A 20,426-nucleotide genomic window follows, 5' to 3' on the forward strand; every position below is an offset into this window, starting at 1 on the left:
CATCAACAGACGAATGGATTAACAAATTATGGTATATACACACAAAGGAATACTATGCAATGATAAACAACAATGATGAATCTGCAAGACATCTCACAACATGGATCAATCTAGAAGGCAATATGCTGAGTGAAATTAATAAGTCGCAAAAGGACAAATACTGTATTAGACCACTATTATAAGAACTCAAGAAAAGGTTTAAACACAGAAGAAAACATTCTTCGACAGTTACAAGGACAAGGAGGGAAGGAGAGGTGAATTCACTAACTGGATAGTAGACAAAAATTATCTTAGGTGAAAGGAAGGACGACACACAATACAGGGGAAGTCAGCAAAACTGGACTAAATCAAAAGCGAAGAAGTTTCCTGAATACAACCAGACACTTAGAAGGACAGAGTATCAGGGGATGGGTTCTGGGGTCCATGGTTTCAGGGGACATCTAGGTCAAATGGCACAAGAAAGTTTATTAAGAAAATGTTCTGCATCCCACTTTGGTAAGTGGCATCTGTGGTCTTAGAAAGCTTGTGAGAGGCCATCTAAGATGCATCAATTGGTCCCAACCCACCAGGAGCAACGGAGAATGAAGAACACCAAAGACACAAGGGAAGTTATTTGCCCAAGAGATAGAAAGGGCTACATAAACCAGAGACTTCATTAGCCTGAGACCAGAAGAACTAGATGGTGCCTGGCTACCACCAATGACCGCCCTGACAGGAAACACAACAGAGAGTCCCTGATGGAGCAGGAGAAAAGTGGGGTGCAGAATTCAAATTCTAGTAAAAAGACCAGACTTAATGGTTTGACTGAGACTGGAGGAACCCCAGAAAGCATGGCCTCTGGAATCTCTGCCAACCTAGAACTAAAACCATTCCCAAGGCCAACTCTTCAGACAAAGATTAGACTGGACTATGAGACATAAAACGATACCCATGAAGAGTGTGCTTCTTAGCTCAAGTAGATACATGAGACTAAATGGGCAACTCTTGTCCGGAGGTGAGACGAGAAGGCAGAGAGGGTCAGGAGTTGGTTGAATGAACATGAGAAATCAGGGGTGGAAAGGAGGAGTGTGCTGTCACAGTACAGGGAGAGCAATTAGGGACACATAACAACGTATGTATAAATTTTTGTATGAGAGACTAACTTGAATTGTAAACTTTCACTAAAAGTACATGAATTAAAAAAAATTTTTTTTAAAGTGTGCTTCTTAGTTCAAGTAGATAAACGAAGAGTAAATGGGCAGCTCCTGTCAGGAGACAGGATGAGAAGCCAGAAAGGAACTGGTTGGATGGCCATGGGAAACCCAAGGTGGAAAAGGGGTGTGTGCTGTGTCACATTATAGGGATTGCAACTATTGTCACATAACAATATGTGTATAAATTTTTGTATGAGAAATTAACTTGAGCTGTAAACTTTCATCTAAAGCACGATAAAAATAAAATTAAAAAAATTCATTGGAAAAAAAACTTCCATTTGCGGCATAATGGGATAACTGTAACTCGACTAACCCCACCACTGTAAGCAAGTATAAAAGTGGACACAATAAATGAAACATCTGATTTCAAATGATGGATACTTGGCAAATCCTTGAGAGAATGGAAGCAAATGTGGTGAACTCAATAACTGTGCTAGACTTCTGTCTGGAGACACATTCCAGACCATTGTACAGGAAATGGGGAGCACAAGCAGAGTACAGCAATTTCAGAGTCGAGGCCACAGAAATCAGAGTCTGGGTTGATGAGGCAGCTAGGATTCGTGGGACAGAGTAGTAAAAAGAAGAAGCTGCAAAAACAAAGCACTCTAGAAATACATATAAGGGTGAACATTAAGCCCTACATGCTTGGCAGAGAACAATTACATATTAAAGGCCCTGAGTTGAATGAAGATTGCAGAAATGGTACCAAACAGGAGGCAGTGTGATTTAACCAGCCAGAAGTGGACAGACCTTGATGAACTCCTTAGGTAATCACCTGACACCACAGAAAGGTCACAAGTTAGGAGAACACAACTCTAGCCCTACAGTAAAGACTACTCTAGAATTGTGCTAACAGAACAAAAAAATTGGCTCATAACCAGGACAAAAAGGAGTCAATAGACACAGACCCTGAAATGACAAGAGATAACGGAATTAGCAGAGAAGGACTTTAAAACAGCAATTAAGAAAATATGAACATAAAGAAGGAACAGGAGAGGAATTTCGATAAAGAAATGAAACTCATATATATGAAATTATAGAACTAAAAAAAAAAATATTAACCTTCAAAAACGTGCCAATCAAAAGAAAATAGACTCAAGAGTATGTACCATATAACTTCATTTATATGAAGTTCTAGAGTAGGTGAAACTAATCTATGATTAAAGAAATCAGAACAGTAGTTGCCCCTGGGGACAGAGACTGGGTAGAGGCAAAGGGAACTTTTTGGAGAGACAGAAATGTTGTAAATCTTTAGAGCTGTGTGGGTTACAAAGGAATATATATTTTGCAAAACTCACTTAATATGTTTATTTTACAGTAAATTGTACCTCAATTTTAAAAAGGGGAGAAAATGTCAAAACACACAAAAAAAGTCATAGTTTAAAAAAACTCTCAAAATCCTAACATATAATTAATATTTTGATAATTATCTTTTAGAATAGGATAATTTTATACGCTTTTTTTAACTCCCCCCTCCGTTTCCAAAATATCATAGACATCTTTCATATTAACAAACGTTTTGGCATTTTAAATGGGTGTATAACAATAATTAAGAGTATGGGATGTATCAATATTTATTTAACTGATCTCCTTTTTTTACTTTGGAGAATCTCATCGCCATAATCTCTTCTGATCTTATAGATTCTCCAAATAAGGGAAGTTTTTTTTTTTCCCATGTAGAAAACCTTCGGTAGGCTATTGTATAGCACTGGTTATACAACCAGAAAATAATTTTGCACTTGGAAATAATTTCCCCCAGGAGGGAAAAAGAACACTTCTTCACTTAAAAAAAAAAATGAAGTCACATAATACAAAAAGAGGTTGGCAAACCATACCTCATTGCCTGTTTCTGTAAATAAAGTTTTATCAGAACACAGCCACACTCATTTGTTTAGGAAATGCATATGGCTGCTTGTGCTACATAACAGCAGAGCAATTGTGACAGAGACCTGCATATTTACTATTTTACAGAACAGTAAACTTTACAGAAAAAGTATGCTGACCCCTACTATAGGCTATTGTTGCTTAAATATTATTGGCAAAATTCTAAATAAAATGTCAGCAAAGTTAATCCAGTAGCACATTAAAAGAGTAACATACCAGAATCAAGTGAAGTGTACGGCAAGAATGCAAGAATGGCTCAAATACTATGAAACCTACTAATATAATTCAATATAATAGTTCAAAGGGGAAATATATAAGTATCTATGTCTGAAAAGACACTTGATGAAATTCAACATTCATTCTTGATTTTAAGAAGCCGTGGTAGCGCAATGGTTAAGCACTGGGCCGCTAACCAAAAGGTTGGTGGTTCAAAACCATCAGAAGCTCTGCAGGAGAAGACTTGGCCATCTGCTCCAGTAAAGAGTACAGCCTAGGAAACCCTATGGGGCAGTTCTACTCTGTCATAGAGAGCCGCTATGAGTATTGACAGTACACAACAAGATATATGGATTAGATAATTCTTTAATATAATGTGCAGTGGTTAAGTGCTTAGATGCTAACCGAAAAAGGTTGGCGGCTCGAACCCACCAACGATTCTGTGGAAGAAAGATGTGGCAATCTGCTTCCGTAAAGATTACAGCCTTGGAAACCCTATGAGACAGTTCTACTCTGCCCTATAGTGTCGCTAGAGTCAGACTCAACTCGACAGCAATGGGTTTTTAATATAATCTTGGAAAAAAAAACCTTCTCTATTCAAAAACCAGCATCTAGGTCACAATTATTTAAAACATTTCTGAGGGTACTAGCAAATTTAATTAAATAAGGAAAAGAAATGAAGTATAAAAGTGGAAAATTGAAGTTAAAAGTATCATTATTTGTGGACGATATTACTGATTACCTGGATAACTCAAGAGAATTAACTGAAAAGTTACTACAAGCAGTAAGAAAATTTTGTTAGGTGCCTCGATATAGGATTATTATCAAAAAAGTCAACAGCTTTCCAATGTTCAAATAACCAACTAAAATTTAACTGTGATGGTTAAGGTTGTGTGTCAGCTTGTCTGGGCCATGATTCTCAGCAGTTTGGCAGTTATGATGAAGTCTGGCAGTTGTATGGTGATGTGAATATAACAAATTCTGGATAACATTACGAAGAATGGGAATTCCAGAACATTTAATTGTGCTCATGAGGAACCTGTACATAGACCAAGAGGCTGTGGCTCGAACAGAACAAGGGGATACTGCGTGGTTTAAAGTCAGTAAAGGTGTGTGTCAAGGTAATATACTTTCACCAAACTTAATCAACCTGTATGGTACGCAAATAATCCGAGAAGCTGAACTATATGAAGAAGAATGTGGCATCAGGATTGGAGGAAGACTCATTAACAACCTGTGATGTGCAGATGACACAACCTTGCTTGCTGAAAGTGAAGAGGACTTGAAGCACTTACTGATGAAGATCACAGATTACAGCCTTCAGTATGGATTACACCTCAACATAAGAAAACAAAAATTCTTGCAACTGGACCAGTAAGCAACATCGTGATAAATGGAGAAAAGACTGAAGTTGTCAAGGATTTCATTTTTCTTGGATCCACAATCAACGCCCATGGAAGCAGCAGTCAAGAAATCAAACAGCGTATTGCATTGGGCAAACCTGCTGTAAAAGATCTCTTTAAAGTATTAAAAAGCAAAGACATCACCTTGAAGACTAAGGTGCACCTGATCCAAGCCATGGTGTTTTCAATCGCCTCATACGCATGGGAAAGCTGGACAATGAATAAGGAAGACCAAAGACGAATTAATGTCTTTGAATTTTGGTGTTGGCGAGCAATACTGAATATACCATGGACTGCCAGAAGAACAAACAAATCTGTTTTGGAAGAAGTACAGCCAGAATGCTCATTAGAAGCAAAGATGGTGAGACTTCGTCTTATATACTTTGGACATGTTATCAGGACAGACCACTCCCTGGAGAAACACATCGTGCTTGGTAGAGTAGAGGGTCAGTGAAAAGAGGAAGACCCTCACTGAGATGGATTGACACAGTGGCTATAACAATGGGCTCAAGCATCACAACGTTTGTGAGGATGGTGCAGGACCAAGCAATGTTTCATTCTGTTGTACACAGGGTCACTATGAGTGGGAACCGACTCAACCGCAACTAACAACAACGATGACATGATCACTTCCATGATGAGATTTGATATAATGTTATTATCTCTATAACGGGATCTGCTGTAAGCAGCCAATTAGTTGTAACGGAGTTTCCTTGGGGTGTGGCCTGCACTGAATCTAAGTGGACTTTCTGGCAAGGCTCATGGGCTTTTGCTCGCACTAGATCCTGCAGCTGGCTCCTGTTTGTGTGACCTCTGGTTCTTGGGATCTGAGCTAGCAGCTTACCTGCCATCTTGCCTGCCGATCTTGCGATTCATTAGTCTTCGCAGCCTGTGAGCCAGAGCCCTACTGTCTGACTTGCTGATCTTGGGTTCACCAGCTCCTGTGGCTATGTGAATCGGGAGAAGCCTCCAGCCTGATTCTCATTCCAGCCTCTACAACTGTGTGAGCCATTTCCCTAATATAAATCTCTCTATATATTTATATGCTTTACTGGTTTTGCTTCTCTAGAGAACCCAGCCTAAGACAATAACCAAATAAAATAATCCATGTTGCTGTGACACTGGAAGGTATGCCACCAGTATTTCAAGTACCAGCAGGATCATCCATAGAGGACAGGTTTCAGCAGGGCTTCCAGTATAAGACAGACGAGGAAGAAAGGTCTGGCAACCTACTCCAAAAAATTAGCCAATGAAAACCTCCTGGATTATAAAAGAACACTATCCAACTTGCTTGCTTTGGACACATCATAAGGGGGGAACAACTGCTAGAAGACATCATGTTTGGCAAAGAAACAGGCCAACAAGGGCGTGGGAGACCCTCAGAGAGATGAAATGGCACAGTAACTGCAATGATGGACTCAAACATGACGGCAATTACGATAACACAGGACTAGGAACATTTCGTTCTGTTGTACATAAGGTCATCATGAGTCAAGAGTTAACTCGATGGCAGCTAAAAACAACAACAAACCATATTACTCCTACCTTCATGTAAAAACTCTTCCTTTGAAATTCATGTAAGCCAGTTACACAATAATTTGTAATGAATAAGGTGTGCCTGACCCAAGCCATGGTGTTTTCAATTGCCTCATACGCATGCAAAAGCTGGATAATGAATAATGAAGACCGAAGAATTGATGCCTTTGAACTGCGGTGTTGGCGAACAATATTGAATATACCATGGACTGCCAAAAGAACAAACAAATCAGTCTTGGAAGAAGTACAACCAGAATGCTCCTTAGAAGTAAGGATGGCGAGACTATGTCTCACTTACTTTGGACATTTTATCAGGAGGGATCAGTCCCTGGAGAAGGACATCATGCTTGGTAAAGTAGGCAGTCAGCAAAAAAAAGGAAGACCCTCAATGCGATGGATTGACACAGTGGCTACAACAATGAACTCAAACACAGCAACAACTATGAGGATGGCACAGGAGCAGGCAGTGTTTTGTTTTGTTGTGCACAGGGCCACTACAAGTCGGACTCGACTCAATGGCACCTAACAACCACATATTACTGTCATTCCAGCATCATTACTCACTGAGAAATTTGACACTAGTTTTCCCCTTTCCTGCCATCAACATGGGTGACTTCAATGTCTATGGGGACAACCCAAACTATAAACAATGTAATCTTCAAGTTTCTTGATCTCAAATTCCAACAAAATTCATCTTATTTCTACTTCAATATTTTGTAGCCAAAGTGCTCTACCATACAGATTTAATATTACTTCTCCTCTCAATATTCTTCAAAGCCTTCCCTTTATCCACAAGATTTGCAGTGTCATTTGCTAAACCTTAAATTCTTGCCACACATACCTCTTGTAACCCCCTGAATTTATCATGTGGTTTCATGCCCCACCATCTTTGCTAACAGCTTCTCCACCACAAACATCATATGATCATTAGATCGATATATACTTGTTTTCCAAGATTAACTTAACTCCAAAGATGAGGCAAAAAAGCAATCTTTATATATTGTTGGTGGAAATCTAAACTGTGACAATCTTACTAGAAAGTAATTTGGTAACATATATCAAAAGCCTTAAAAAATGTTCATCTTCATCAACCCCATAATTCATTCAGTACTCTTCCATTCCACAAATATTTATTGACAGCTCACTATGGGGCCAGGCATTGCTCTAGGTGTTGGAGATACAGCAGTGAACATTAAAACAAAAAGTACACCTCTCCTCTGTGAAATTTATATTCTGGTAACGTGAAGTAGAAAAGTAAGTACAATATACAGTATCAACAAGTGGTGAAAAGTGAAATGGAAAAAATAAAGCAGAGACTACTGACAGAAAAGGGGGATGTCATTTTTAGTAAGAGGTCAGAAATGGCCTCACTGAGAAGGCCTGAAGGAGGTAAGGAAGCAAGTCATGCAGCTATCTAGAAGAAAAGCTTCATTACTGGATTTTTTTCTCTAGGACAAAGATTTGTGCACAGACGTATTCTCTGTAACACCATTTATAACAACAAAAATAAGCAAACAAGTTAAACAATCAACAGCAGGAGAATAGTTAAGTAAATCACTGTTACAGTAGTCATTAAAATCACGTCTAAGAAAAACGCCTGAAGAAGAGAAAATGCTCGTGACAAACTAAATGCAAGGAACAAAATTTGAGACTATGGCCCCCGTACACCCCGCTAACGGAGAACTGAAGCCACTCCCAAAGGCCACGTGTCAGACAAAGATTAGACAGGCCTATAAAACAAACAATAACACATGTGAGGAAGGCGCTTCTTAGTTCAATCAAGTATACGAGACCAAATGGGCAACACGTGCCCAAAAGCAAAGAGAAGGCAGGAAAGGACAGGAAACCTGGAACCTGGGTGAATGGACACGGGGAACCTGGCGTGTAAAGAGAAAGGGGGAAAGCGCTGACACATTGCCAGGATTGTAACTAATGTCACAAAACAATTTGTATATAAACTTTTGAATGAGAAATTAATCTGTGCTGTAAAATTTCACTGAAAACACAATAAAACTTAAAAAAAAAAAAAAAAAACCAGACGATTTTATTTACCATATGATTTCAACTATGGAAAACATGGAAAGACTAAAAAGAAATTCTCAAACATTAACGGTGACTTTTCTAGGTGGAGAATTAAGAGCCACTTATTTTCTTCTTTATGTTTTCTGAATGAGTGCCTACTATTACAACCAAAAAATTAAGTAGTGCCTCATCTGTGGCCCACTGTACCCTGTCCACATTTTATCTTCCAAATCACTCTGTCATTTCCCTGCATTTATTTGCATAGATGCTCATCTCTCATAATAGACTTGTATAATTTTTCAGTGAATTACTTTTTTTTAATGAACTCTAGGGTCTAACACAGTGTCTAGTATCTATATCCTAACTCAGCAAGTATTTACTGGAACTTATTTAACAAGCACTGTGATAGACCTTGAGGACATGACAGTAACCAAGACAGTAAAAATCTCTGTCCCAGGGAACTTATATTTTAACAGAAAAACAGATTTAAAAAAATTACCAATTATGCTAAATGCTATGTAGCAAGCAAAGAAGCTGTGACAAAAATAGAGGGAGGAGCTTATACAGGTGTGTCTTAGTTATCTAGTGCTGCTATAACAGAAACAGCACAACTAGATGGCTTTAACAGAGAGAAATTTATTTTCTCAGTCTAGTAGGCTAGAAGTCCAAATTTAGGGCATCAGCTCCAGGTGAAGTTTTTCTCTCTCTGTCAGAGCTGGAGGAAGGTCCTTCCCATCAATCTTCCCCTGGACTAGAAGCTTCTCCGGGCAGAACTCCAGGTCCAAAGGACATGTATGCTCCCAGCGCTACTTTCTTGGTGGCATGAGGTCTTTCCATCTCTGCTTGCTTCCCTTTCATCTCTTGTAAGATAAAAGGTGGTGCAGCCACACCCCAGGGAAACTCCCTTTACACTGGATCAGGGATGTGACCTTAGTAAGGGTGTTACAATCCCACCCTAATTCTCTTTAACATAAAATTACAATCACAAAATGGAGGACAACCACACAATACTGGGAATCACGGCCTAACCAAGTTGACACATATTTTGGGGGGACACAATTCAACCCATGACAAGGTGGCAGAGTAGAAAGTATACTAGACTTGAACTCAGTAAGTCAAATTTCAATATCATTTTTACCACAAGGAACTCTGGTGGTGAAGTTGTTAAGCACTCGGCTGCCAACTGAAAGGTCAGACATTTGAACCCACCAGCTACCCCACAGGAAAAGGATGTGACAGTCTGCTACTGTCAAAACTGCTGTTGTTGTCAGATGCCACTGGGTTGCTTCCGACTCATAGCGACCTTACACACAACAAAACACTGCTTAGTCCCGAGCCATCCTCACAACCACTGCTATGCTTGAGCCCACTGTTGCAGCCACTGTCTCTGAGGGTCTTTTTTGCTCACCCTCTACTTTACTAAGCATGATGTCTTTCTCCAGGGACTGGTTCCTCCTGACAATATGTCCAAAGTACACGAGACAAAGTCTTGCCATCCTCGCTTCTAAAGAGCATTCTGGCTGTACTTCTTCCAAGACAGATTTGTTCGTTCTTCCAGTAGTCCATGATATGTTCAATGTTCTTTACCAACACCATAGTTCAAAGGCATCAATTCTTCTTCGGTCTTCCTTATTCATCATCCAGCTTTCCCGTGCACATGAGGCAATGGAAAATACCATAGCTTAGGTTGGGCACATCTTAGACCATTTAAGTGACATCTTTGCATTTTAACACTGTAAAGGGGTCTTTTGCAGCACATTTGCCCAGTGCGATATGTTGTTTGATTTTTTAAAATTTTTTCCCATACAAAAATTTATACATACACTCTTATGTGACTCTAATTGCTCTCCCCATACTGTGACAGCACTCTCCTTCTTTCCACCCCTAATTCCCCCATGTCCATTCAACCAGCTCCTAACACTCTCTGCCTTCCCATCTCACCACCAGACAGAAGTTGCCCATTTAGTCTCTTGTATCTACCTGAGCTAAGAGGCACACTCCTCACGAATATCACTTTATGTCCCAAAGTCCAGTCCAATCCCTGGCCTCGGAAATTGTTTTAGTTCTGGGCTGATAGAGAATCCAGGGGCCATGCTTTCCATGGTTCCTCCAGTGTCAGTCAGACCATTAAATCTGGTCTTCTTACTAGAACGTGAGCTCTGCACGCCACCTATCTCCTGCTCCATCCAGGACTCTGTTGTGTTCCCTGTCAGGGCGGTCAATGGTGGTGGCCAGGCACCATCTAGTTGTTCTGGTCTCAGGCTGATCAAGTCTCTGGTTTATGTGGCCCTTTCTGTCTCTTGGGCTAACACGTTCCTTGTGTCTTTGGTGTTCCTCATTCTCCTTTACTCCAGGTGGCTGGGACCAACTGATGCATCTTAGAAGGCCGCTTGCAAGCTTTTAAGACCCCAGATGCCACTCACCAAAGTAGGATGCAGAACCTTTTCTTAATGAGCTTTGTTATGCCAATTGACCTAGATGTCCCCTGAAAGCAGGGTCCTCAGACCCCTACCCCTGCTACTCTGTCCCTCGAAGTATTTGACTGTATTCAGGAAACTTCTTAGCTTTGGTTTAGTCCAGTTGTGCTGACTTCCCCTGTAGTGTGTGCTGTCCTTCCCTTCACCTGAGATAATTCTTATCTACTATCTAGTTAGTAAACAACCCTCACCTTGCCTTCCCTTCCCACCCTCATAACCATCAAAGAATGTTTTCTTCTGTGTTTAAACCTTGAGTTCTTATAATAGTGGTCTTCTACAATATTTGTCCTTCTGTGACTGACTAAATTCACTCAGCATAATGACCTCCAGCTTCCTGCATGTTATGTTTCACGGCTTCATCATTGTTCTTTATCGTTGTGTAGTATTCCATTGTGTGGATATACCACAATTTGTTTATCCATTCATCTGCTGATAGGCACCTAGGTTGCTTCCATCTTTTTGCTATTGTGAACAGTGCTGCAATGAACACGGGTGTGCATATAACTATTCGTGTGACGGCTCTTATTTCTCTAGGATATATTCCAAGGAGTGGGATAGCTGGATCGTATGGTACTTCTATTTCTAGCGTTTTAAGGAAGCACCAAATCGATTTCCAAAGTGGCTGTACCATTTACATTCCCACCAACAGTGTGTAAGTGTTCCAGTCTCTCCACAACCTCTCCAGCATTTATTATTTTGTGTTTTTTGGATTAATGTTAGCCTTGTTGGGTTGAGTTGATATCTCGTTGTAGTTTTGATCTGCATTTCTCTAATGGCTAATGATTGTGCACATTTCTTCATTTGTCTGTTAGCCATCTGAATATATTCTTTGGCTAAGTGCCTGTTCATATCCTTTGCCCATTTTTTAACTCGGTTATTTCTCTCTTTGTGGTTGAGGTTTTGCAGTATCTTGTAGATTTTAGAGATTAGATGCTGATTGGATTTGTTGTAGCCAAAATTTTTTTCCTAGTCTGTAGGTGGTCTTTTTACTTTTTTGGTGAAGTCTTTTGATGAGCTGAAAGTGTTTGATTTGTAGGAGCTCCCAGTTATCTGGTCTCTCTTCTGGTGCTTGTGCATTGTTACTTATGGTTCCCATTGTGTTTATGCCATGTATTAGGGCTCCTAGCATTGTCCCTACTTTTCCTTCCATGATCTTTATCGTTTTCGATTTCACATTTAAGTCTTTGATCTATTTTGAGTTAGTTTTTATGCGTGGTGTGAGGTATGGGTCTTGTTTCAGTTTTCTGCAGAAGGATATCCAGTTATGCTAGCACCATTTGTTAAAGAGACTGTCTTTTCCCCAATTACGTCATTTGATTTCTTGACTGCTGCTTCCGTTGGTGTTGATTGTGGATCCAAGTAAAATGAATCCTTGACAACTTCAGTATCTCCTCCATTTGTAATGCTGTTGCTTATTAGTCTAGTTGTGAGAATTTTTGTTTTCTTTATGTTGAGGTGTAATACACACTGAAGGCTGTAGTCTTTGATCTTCATCAGTAAGTACTTCAAGTGCTTTTCACTTTCAGCAAGCAAAGTTGTGTCATCTGCATATCGCAGGCTATTAATGAGTCTTCCATCAATCCTGATGCTGTGTTCTTCTTCATATAGTCCAGCTTCTCAGATTATTTGCTCATCATACAGACCGAATAAGTATGGTGAAAGGACACAATCTTGATGCATACATTTCCTGATTTTAAACCATGCAGTATCCTTTTGTTTAGGTCCAACAACTGCCTCTTGGTCTATGTACAGATTCCTCATGAGCACAATTAAGTGTTCTGGAATTCCCAGTCTTCACAGTGTTATTCATAACTTGTTATGATCCACAGTCGAATCCTTTTGCATAGTCAATAAAACATCTTTCTGGTATTCTTTGCTTTCAGCCATGATCCATCTGACATCAGCAATGATATCCCTCCTTCCAAGTCCTCTTCTAAATCCGGCTTGAATTTCTGGCGGTTCTACTCCAATCTCTGTAAAGATTACATCCTTGGAAACCCTATGGGGCAGTTCTACTCCACGACATAGGGTCACTATGAGACAGAACTGACTCTATGGCGACGGGTTTGGTTTTGTTTGGTTAAACGTATGACTATATGACAAACATAGTCATTTACCCCAAAACTCAGTTTCTTTGTAAGTAAAATAGAGTCAATAAAATCTATTTCAAAAGGCTTCCGTTAAGATTACAAAAGCCAAACCCATTGCCGTCAAGTCGATTCTGACTCATAGTTACCCTACAGGACAGAGTAGGACTGCCCCATAGTTTCCAAGACTGCCTGGTGAATTCGAACTACCGACCTTTTGGTTAGCAGACGTAGCTCTTAATCACTATGCCATCAGGGTTTCCGTAAAGATTACATACATGTGAAAATATACCAGTAGCTAACAGGTCAGAAGTACTCCATGAAAGTTAGCTGAATGAATGAAATACTCAACAAACAGGTGAAGCTCAAAAGATGAACCACACTGGAGGAGGGTCTGGGAAAATCTTATAGAAGAGACATCTGCGTTAGGCATTGAAGGTTAAGTATTTTCACCAGTCCAAGGGGCAAAGCAAAAAGCATGAGGATGCAGTCTTTTCTACTCTAGAACTGACATACAGATGGCACCCAGTCCTATATTTCTAGCCTTGATTTTTTTTTAATCATTTACCTTGATCTCATCTCCACATCTTCCTCCCAGAAATGGATGAGAAAAATGTACATTTTGTTGATGGCATCATCCTTCTTCCATTCAGATTAAAATTTTTAAGATTCCGTTTTGCTCATTCTGTCTACATTGGATACAGTTCATTTTCTTTTCCCACTACCCACCCCCCCCCACCTCCATTCTTTCGTGTGCAGTCCCGCTCCCATCAACTGAATCTAGGCTGCTGGCGTCCAAAATGATATTTTTGCAAACTGTGTGTTGAGAGCCATTGATGGATGAGGAAATTAACTTAGTAGGTCATGACCAGAATTTTCTTAAAAAAATAAAACACAGAAAGTATCAGGTCATCAGGTATAATAAGGGTAAGAAAAGTTTCATGAAGTCTTTATTTCAATTTTATATGTGTGTATGTGCTGAATAGTGATACAAGATATATTTCTTTCAGTAGGGTATAGTCAAAAAAGTTTGAAAGTATGATATAAAACAATGATTTTTTCGGAGGGGATAGTGTGGGTCAAACATCCTTTTAAGAATCTAAGGTTCCCCTCAGAAAAACATAACTAAGTACATATACACATATGTTCATTCACAATGCAAACAATGGCATAGGATAAATATCAAGGGGTTCATAAAACCTCCTCATCTAACAATCTCAAGTTAAGAATGCCTGGAGTAACATTTCAGCTACTGCCAGAACTGAAATTTCCAAATGTGTATTTAATATACACAACTCTATGCATATCAAAAGCCCCCAGAAGGTAAGAAAGAAGCCCTGGTGGCACAACAGTTAAGTGCTTGGCTGGTTACCAAAAGGTAGGCTGTTGGAACCCACCAGTTGCTCCTCTGGGGGAGAAAAGACCCAGTGATCTGCTAGGGTAAAGACTGACCCTTTGCCATCCAATTGATTCCTACTCATAGTGACCCTTCAGGACAGGGTAAAACTGTCCCATAAGGTTGCCAAGACTGTAATCTTTATGAGAGCAGACTGCCACATCTTTCTCACGAGGAGTGGCTCGTGGGTCCAAACTGCTGCCCTTTCAGGTAGCAGCCGAGGGTTTAACTACTGCGCTACCAAGCCTCCTTCGTAAAGAGATTAGGAAATCCTATGCGGCAGTTCTACTCTGTCCGACACGGTCGATATGAGCAGGAATCGAGGGCACGCAATAGAAGGCAAGAATCATCTTTGTGTCAGCACGTGGTAGAGTGCTTTGGCAAGTAGGTTCTCCTCATGTTTGCAGAACTGAATTACATCCTTATTTTCCTGCTTCAGAACCATCAGTGTCTCTTTAACGGTCAAGGAAAAAAGTTCTAACTCCCTTCCTTGATATTCTTTCAGTATTTATTAAGCAACCACAACATGCCTGGCCCTAAGGATACTATGGAGAGCTGCCTTATAATTTGATTTCCTCATCTTCTGATCATTCCCAAGAGAGGCCATCTATTCAGGTCAAAGTGAGATGTTTTTTATTCCCCAATATATCATTCCAGTCTCCTACAACCCCTTCCCCTCTAGCTCAGTTCAAATAGTTTTTTACCCAGTCTTTCCAGACTAGTCTAGTATTTACTGTATATGGTAAGGCTGTTAACTAAGATTCCTGAATAGACTTGTTAACTCCTGATATTGTATGCAAAACTGTATGTGCCTGTGCATTTTTCTAAGGAGGGGTCCATGGCTTTCAAAAACGATTTTTAAAGGCTGTCAAAGGATTTTATGATTCTAAGGTAAAGAATTATATTTCCCCTATTTATTTAGTAATTATTGTATTCTGCTTCTTTTGTTTTTTCGATTTCCCAAAGGTAGGAATTACACTCTGGCAGACACACAGAAGTAGGTATTTTGGGAATTTTTACTGACATTGGTTTGTGTCTTCCCTAAAACACCAAACTTAATGGTCTGACAAAGACAGGAGACCGCCCCGAAACTATGGCCCCCGGATGCACTGTTAACCCAGAAGTGAAACCATTCCTAAAGCCCACTGTTCAGACAAAGAATAGACAGGATTATAAAACAAACAATAATACACGTGACGAAAGTCCTTTAGTTCAATCAGATATATGACACCAAATAGGCAGCTCCTGTCCAAAAGCATGACGAGAACGCAGAAAAGGACAGGAACTGGCCAAATGGACACAGGGAAGGGGTAGGGGGAGTGTGCTGTGGGGATTGCCACTAATGTCACAAAACAATACGTGTATAAATTTTTGTATGAGAAATTAATTTAAGCTGTGAACTTTCACCTAAAGCACAATTTTAAAAAAGGAAAACTTCCTATAAAAGTGAAATGTCTTTACAAGGAATGACAAAACTAGTAACGTCATGAAACGCACTTTTTCATAAGAATGAATACAATTTATTTTTCATAAGAACAAATTAAAATCGAAGTATCTTTTAAATCCAACTGGACATGTTAAATACAACCATCCTGTAACAACCAACCACACAGCAAACACTGTTCAAAAACCTCAAGGTCAAAGTCCTATTTACAACTTTCAGAGACACAAAAACCCCAACGACTTAATTTCAAGGTTTTTTTTTCCGCTTTTCCTTTCCAGCGGCTTTATTACAGACTGACTGACTTACTGACGGTTATACGACAACTTGGCAACATCTGTAATTCATGGAACGATATTTGCGCGAGTTGAAGACAGAGTTTCTTAACAAAAGAGCTATTGGGTGCTTGCAGCGCACAGTGCCCGCTGCAGCGAGAACCCTAAATCATTGAATTTTTTCTCAAAATATACACGTCCAAAAGCAGCGGCGACTCCCGCCCCATTTAACTAAAATAAAAGTGAAAGTTTAAGGCGTTGTTCCGTCAGTCATTTGTAACCACCAGAATCTCTAAGAGGCCCTAGGTGAAAAGCGTTCAGGCCTCGGCTCGCGGCCACTCGAAAAAAGGGCCGGCCTCTCCTTCGTCGGGCCGCTCCCCCGCGGCCGATTTCCGCAGCGCTCGTGGCGGCCACCACGCACCCTTCAAACACCACCGCGGCGCGCCGCTTCCTGGGGCGGTGGAAACGACAGCGGCGCCAAGACACGGAAGCTTTTCCTGTAGGTGAAAGGTCAGAGGCCCCGCGGGAGGCGCCGCGGGAGAGGCGGCCGCGCGCACCGGGCATCTCGTGGACTGTCTCGCGCCCCGCTGCGCCAACCTATCTCGAGGCCCCGCATCCTGGCGCCGGTGCCGCGCACTCGGCCCAGCCGCTCCGACCACTCTCAGTTCTCCCTCCCAATCCCATCTTAGCAGCCCACGGAGACACTGCCAAACGAGCAGGCCCTGCAGGCTGGAGCCCACAAGCTGCGGCGGCGTACTTGGGGTGCGTCCGTTGGCAGGTGGGATAAAGGAACACCCTCGACCCCCGCCCCTGGCGCGGCCGCTTTTCTCCCCACCCGCACTTCTTACCCGCGCCTCTCCACCGCGCTCGGTCCTGCTCCGGGCGTAGACCGGACGGCCCCGCTGCGGTGGATGCTGGGCGGTTCCGAGATGAGACAGATTGGAGAAAGCAGGGGGGTAAGAGGAGCGAGGAAAAGGGGGGAGGGGGCTTTCTGAGTTTGTGTATTTCGGGGGGTCAGAGTTCGTGACCCCTCCGTCGGCTCCGTGGTGCGCGCTCCCGCCCGCGCTTGCGCATTAGCGGTGTGGAGGAGCTGCAAGAGGAGGGCGTGACGTTGACTGTTGGGAGGGTGGGGAGGAGGAACGAGAGGAGCCGAGCTGCGGTTCTAAAAATCGCCTGCCCCCTTTCGGCTCGGAGGGAAAATGGCCGAGAGAGGTGGCGTCCCGATCAGGTACTTTTAGAAGCATCGGGTTTGTCGAAGGTGGTCATTAAAGGAAGTTCTGAGTCAACGTTTCAGATTTGAATTATAAAAATAAAAACCCAGTTGATTTTAGGCAATTAGGTTTCTAATTTGTGCTAAACTGGCCTCTTTCTTACCTTAGACTCTGTTTATTAGAGGATTAACAAGATCCCAATCAAATATTTAGAATTTCCTTATTTAAATATAACAAGCTGAGGCAGAATGATGTATCATAAGGCAAGGTTTTTACTTACCAATTATTGTGAGTAATTAATGGAGATATAGTGGCTAAATGGAGCAAGAATATAATCACTAAAGTGTAAGCTCTCTGAAGGCTGGTTTTTGTCGGCTACGTTCAGTGGTGTATCCCCAAACACATAGGACAATGCCTGATGGTCGATAAAGATGTTAAAGGGCACTGACAGAACATCACTTTCTGATGGTGGCCACCTGAGACAGCAATATGTGGTAGGAACAGCTGTCCTGTGCAAAGTACTGTGTGGTTTAGACTTTAAGAGAAGGGGTTCGTGGTGCATAGGTCAGCACTGTAGAAAAGCAGCCAGGGATTCAAGGCAGAAGCCCAAGTCAGGAAAAACAAATGTGCATTTGGGAGCTAGAACATCTCCTAGGTCATTTCTCTCTAGAACTAGGCAACTGATCCCATGGAAAAAGGGCATGTGATAAGTGGAAATATACTCCATGACTCATTCTCTAAAAGTCCACCTCTTCCTTTTACCATAATTTGTTGTGTGTCTGATGGTTTTAAAGCAAGGTACTGCCTCACCCCTGCAATCTTTAAACTGGTCCTAAAGGAGAAAGCTAAGTACACTGTAGGTCAAATGGAAAAAAGTAATGAGACCTTTAATCTATTCTCACACATAGTGTGCATATCTGTAGTGATGCTTATCATCTAATTAATTCACTTAAGTCACAATAAGTTGACTTATTAAAACTTGGAAGTAGAAGCCAATATGGGAACATCATTTATGGGCAAAAGAGAGTTTTCCCTAATTATACTTCAGAAAAACCAAGTAGTCAGTTAGGTTCATCTTTAAATCTGTGACTCTAAAACTAAAGTTTTGGTTTAAAAGACATCATCACACAAGAAATAGATATTATAGTAAATTTATTTTATATAAATATACATATTAACAATATTTACAATGCTTTTTTTATTTATAAAAGATCTATATTTCTATATGGACAATAAGATACAAACTATTATCACTTTAAGTAAAAAATGTTTCTACAAATACATCATAAATCATTTAAAGAAACAACAGTATTTCAAGATTGTGTTCTTACATGCCATAGCAACTCATATAAAAGAGAAAACTGCCCCCTTCATCTCTTCCCCTGTGCCCAAAAAAGGGGCATTTTGAAACTTTCCTACCTTAAAAAAAAAAATCTTACTAGAAAGTATTTATCTCTTTTCTTAAAGGGTGAAAAGGTCATAGATAAGATTTTTGTTTAGAAAATGACATTAAAAGTGTCATAAGCTCCAGGATAAGACTTGTGTATTGGAGGCACTTTTTTCTTGAAAATCAGAAGCAATTGTATTGAGCAAATACAGGTGTGCACTTCATGCAAGGCACTCTGCCCGGGGCTATGGAGGAATCTCAAATGAACAAAATACATTTGGGGTTCTCAAGGACAGAATGTGACAAGCACCATAAGAAAGTGCTTATGAACAAAGGGCCATGGGAGCATAGAGGAAGGAGAGCCTGGATCTAATCTGGAGGAATAGGGAAGAGAAGGCTAGGATCAACTGTCACAGAGAAGGTGGCTTTCAAGTTGGGCACTCTTGGATAAACAGGGTGAAATGCAGAGGAAAAGTGAGAATAAAGACGAAAACAGTGTGAACCGAGAAGGGATGGATTAGGGTTAGCCGGAGGGTACGATACCTGAGGAAAAGTGTGAGATACAAGGGTGAGAAATGGTTTGGGGGAAATTGTAATAGAACTTGCATTCCATGCCAAGCCACTGGGAAGCCACTGAGGGTTGTAACAGTAGGGGATGAAACTAGATGAGAGCTATGCTGTAGAAAGATTGCCCTGGCAGTGTTTAAAATGAGACCACACAAAGAAGGTATTGAGATTAGAAGAAAAATTATTGTCATCATTGGGAAGTGGTAACAAGGACTTGAGCCAGGGTCTGTGCAGTAACAGACGGGCAATGAGGATGGAAAGGATACAAGAACAATTGCAAAGAGCCTTGTTGAGACTTGGAGACAGATTCTGGAGCCCAGAATGAGGTCTTTCCATTACGGATGAAAATAAGAGAAACAGATTTGAATGGGAAGAAGGTGAGTTGAGTTTTAGTCCTATAAAATTTAAAATGCTTGAGAAGGGCTCATAGCTATCCAACAAGTAATTGCAAATGTGGCCTTGTACGATGGTGAAGAGAGTAGGTGTAAGATCTGAGTCATAATGAGGGCATTTGGGGGCTGTGTTTGAGTTGTAGATGACAAGACTTCTGTCCTCGCTTTCTTCTACTCAATGTGTGGGGAAAGTGAGAATAAAGAAGAAAACAGTGTGAACAGAAAAGGGATGGGTGAAGATTAGCTGCAGGGTATGATACCTGAGGAAAAGGGCACGATACCTGAGGAAATAGTCAATTCAATATTTTCTCTTAAAAGACACAGGGTAGTTACTATGAAAGAAACATACATTAGATACAGTATACGCCTTCAAGGAGTATACACTATAATAAAGGAAATTCACCTCTGGAAATCCCAGTGATTATATTTCACTACAGTGGATCCCAAACTTCTCAAAAAATTTGCACAGTGGAAGTATGCATTCAAGACATATACTGCAATGATATTTACATTTTAACTAAATTACCAAATAGCAGGCTTTCCCCATTCATAGATATATTCTACTACCCATATACATTTGGCTAACAAAATTACACTTTAAAGCTGTCATGCTCACTGTTGTGGATTGAACTGTGTCATCTCCCCCCTCCAGTGTGTATCAATTTGACTAGGTCATGATTCTCAGTAATGTGATTGTCCACCATTTTGTCATCTGATGCGATTTTCCTATGTGTTGTAAATTCTACCTCTATGATGTTAATGAGGCAGGATTAGAAGCAGTTATGTTAATGAGGCAGGACTCAATGTATGAGGTTAGGTGGTGTCTTAAGTCAATTTCTTTTGAGATATAAGAGAGATAATCGAGCAGAGAGAGAGGGGGACCTCATACCACCAAGAAACAAGAGCCAGGAGAATAGTGCGTCCTTTGGACCCAGGGCC

The 20,426-nt window shown here is 40.8% G+C and overlaps 1 protein-coding gene across 1 annotated transcript in view; it reads right to left on the reverse strand.

Annotated features, from left to right (window-relative positions):
- NR2C1 (nuclear receptor subfamily 2 group C member 1) overlaps positions 1 to 16,908 on the reverse strand; it is a 68,068-nt gene extending 51,160 nt beyond the window's left edge. The window contains exon 1 of the mRNA XM_004381230.2: positions 16,779 to 16,908. The gene's annotated coding sequence lies outside the window, so the exon portion shown is untranslated. The remainder of the gene's footprint in view (positions 1 to 16,778) is intronic.
- Positions 16,909 to 20,426: the final 3,518 nt, after the last annotated feature.

This window comes from Trichechus manatus, unplaced genomic scaffold, assembly GCF_000243295.1.
Source record: "Trichechus manatus latirostris isolate Lorelei unplaced genomic scaffold, TriManLat1.0 scaffold00081, whole genome shotgun sequence".
In the NCBI taxonomy this organism is placed as follows: Eukaryota; Metazoa; Chordata; class Mammalia; order Sirenia; family Trichechidae; genus Trichechus; species Trichechus manatus.